This window comes from Nicotiana attenuata, unplaced genomic scaffold (assembly GCF_001879085.1).
Source record: "Nicotiana attenuata strain UT unplaced genomic scaffold, NIATTr2, whole genome shotgun sequence".
NCBI classification, from domain to species: domain Eukaryota; kingdom Viridiplantae; phylum Streptophyta; class Magnoliopsida; order Solanales; family Solanaceae; genus Nicotiana; species Nicotiana attenuata.
In genome coordinates, this window is record NW_017673977.1 from 101,489 (window position 1) to 104,737 (window position 3,249).

The following is a 3,249-nucleotide window of genomic DNA, read 5'->3' on the forward strand; positions in this document are numbered from 1 at the left end:
TTTTAAAATAAACCGGTGACTTGGGACACCAAATAAAATATTCCAAGTGGCGACTCTAAAAAATAAATAAAATAATCCCATTTCGAATAATGTCACTTTAATTGGAAAAACTCCCTTATACCCCTATATACCCTCTCGGGTGGTTAAAAAGGAGGGTGACAGCTCTGGCGACTTTGTTGGGGATAAGAACCCATAACTTTTGTTCAGGGTTCAAGAATTCGAGCTTAGAATAACTGTTATACTTGGCTTTATTTATTATCTGATTTTTACATGTTTGAGCCTAATGTGCTAAATGCTGCTTTTTATCGCTTTGATATTGCTTGAACTGTATATAAACTGTTATGAAACCCTCTTCTCTCTAAGTCTTCTAAATCATCTGGGAAGTGTGCACTTCGTGTGACTTCTTTTCTGTTAGAGTCATATCCTAATTTTAGAACGAGGTTCGGACAAGTTGCAAAGCCGGTGAAGCTTCTGTATTCTCGGTACGCTGCCCCCCTCGGCTCGAGCTGTCCGCTCGGGTAAGCCTGGTCTAGAACAATACACCTAGGTTTATAACATAGCCTCATGCCGAATCCCTAGTAGGTGCGTTTGTTTGCATTACGTGCATCTGACTTTGGGGACTCAACAAAGGGGTTGGGTTCGTCTAGGACAGGTGTACCCAAATTAAAAAGACCATCCTGATGCATCTTACGTGCTACTTGCACATCCGTTTGTTTCGGCTTGCATGTTTACTGGCTTCTAGAACAGGGAACGAAAATAAAAACAAAAGGAAAAAAAAAGAGAAAGAAAAAAGATGAGCGAGAGGTAGGTATTTGATAAATTCTGAAACTCTGCCGAAATTCTGAAAAAAGAAAGAAAAAGAAAGGTCATTTTCAAAATGAGCCAAAATTTTCAAGTGCCATGTTCCCTTGTTCCGTCCAAACTGACCGAACTACGCGGGTCTGATTCTCACCATATGTGAGATACGTAGGCAAACCTCATCGGTTCCGGCCCACCATTTTTAAAAATCCAAAAATATTTTCCTTACTTGCTTCTTTATAAAGTCTTTCTTTTAGGCCTCAATTTTTTTAAAAAAATACAAAAATATTTTCTTTTAATCTCTCTCAAAATCCTAAAATATTTGTTTTAAAATTCAAAAAAACAAATATTTTCTCTTTTCTTTTGTAGTATTTCTTTCATAAATTCAAAGTAAAAGACCAAAAATATTCCTTTCTTCTTTAGAAGTTTTTCTTTCGAAATTTCCAAAAAAAAAAAGAAAAAAAAAGAAGAAGTTAAAATTCAAAAAAAATATTTTTTCTCTTCTTTAGACGTATTTCTTTTCAAATGTTCTTTTTTTTAAAAAAAACAAACAAATCAAAAATCAAAAATATTTTCTTTCTTCTTTGTAAGTATTTCTTTCGAAAAAAAAAAGAAAATTCAAAATTCAAAAAAAAAAAAGATTTAGTTTATTTCCTTTATTTCTAATCTTCCAGAACTACGCAAGATCTGATTCATGTTCTCACATGATACGTAGGCAACCCACATCAGGTTCGATCACCATTAAAAAAAATGAGAAAAATGAAAAAAAAAGTGAAAAAATGAAAAAAAATAGAAAAGATGATAATAATAAGGACCGACTGAGTCCACTCTAACGGTCTTTTGTTTTGAATTGTGAAGAAAGTTTGAGGTGGTCGGTTTGTGGTAAGCGGACAACACAAGATCCAAGGAAAAATAATAACTGACATCAAAGCTGTTACAAGTGCTCAAGAGACTCAGAGTCAGAGGGTTCAACAAGAGTCTACTGTGTTTGAGGAAAATAGAATACTGAAACAGCAAATGGCCAAAATGTGTCAAGCATGGGCCAATGGCCAAGGAAAGCCTTGTCATGAGTCAGAATTTGCTACCCAGCAAGAGTAGTACCACTCTCCTGAGTACCACTCGTACTTGTTTGATCTTCCTGCAAACATTGAGAAGCCTACCCGAAAGATGGCACAGGAAGAAATGACCCAAAGAGTGAAAAGCTTAGAACAACGATTGAAAAACATGCAAGGGTTGGTAGGTCAGAAGAGTATTGCCTTCAAGGATCTATGTATGTTCCCCGATGTCCACTTGCCACCTGGTTTCAAGACTCCCAAATTCGAAAAGTATGATGGACATGGAGACCTAATAGCCCACCTGAAAAGGTATTGCAATCAACTAAGAGGTGCGGGAGGAAAGAAAAAATTACCGATGGCTTACTTTGGGGAAAGCCATACGGCAGTTGCCTCCGAATGGTTTATGGATCAAGAGATATCTTGCTGGTATGTCTGGGATGATATGGCCCAGGCCTTTCTCAAACAGTTCCAATACAACATCGACATCGGCCCAAACCGCAATTCCCTTTCAAGCCTGAAGAAGAAACCAACTGAAAGTTTCAGGGAATATGCCGTTAAATGGAGGGAGCAAGCGGCTAGAGTTAAGCCACCCATGATGAACACGAGCTAATCACTGTCTTCCTTCAGGCTCAAGAGCCAGATTATTTTCAAAATATGATGTCCGCAGTGGGCAAATCCTTCTCGGAAGCAATCAAAATGGGAGAAATGGTAGAGAATGGTCTTAAGACAGAAAAAATAATAAGTCAAGCAGTTCTTAAAGCCGCAACTCAGGCTGTCCAGGTTGAATCTGATAATTTTTGTGACACGAATGAGAAGGATAAAGAAATCATGATGACAACAAGGTCGAGAAGAGGTCCCAGGAGAACACCTCGAAGGAATGAGCAGACTCATCAGGTTTCCCATGACTCCCCTAAGCACTACTATCCACCTCAGAACACAGAATACTCTGTTGCTTCACCTCAGTATGTTGGCCAGCCACCAAAACACCCCAGAAGGCGAGCACCAGCACCGCTAAATCTCCACCAGCCTCTACAAAATTTTCAGGTTCCCTATAACCCACATTCAAGCCAGAGGTATAAACGGGAATAAAGGTTGAAAGATAATTTTACACCAATAGGAGAGTTCTATGCAAGCTTATTTGAGAAGTTAAAGCATTATGACATGATTGCACCCATTCCTCCAAATCATGTGGACCCACGTGCAAGAATCTTTGACCCTTCTAAAAGGTGCGAATACCATTCCAATGCCCAGGGGCACAATATTAAAAGTTGCCGGGATTTGAAAAGAGAAATAGAAAGGATGATCCAGGAAAAATTGATTGTGATCCAAGACAGTGACGCCCAGAATATCACGCAGAATCCTTTACCTTCACATGATGATGCACACTTTGTGGGGA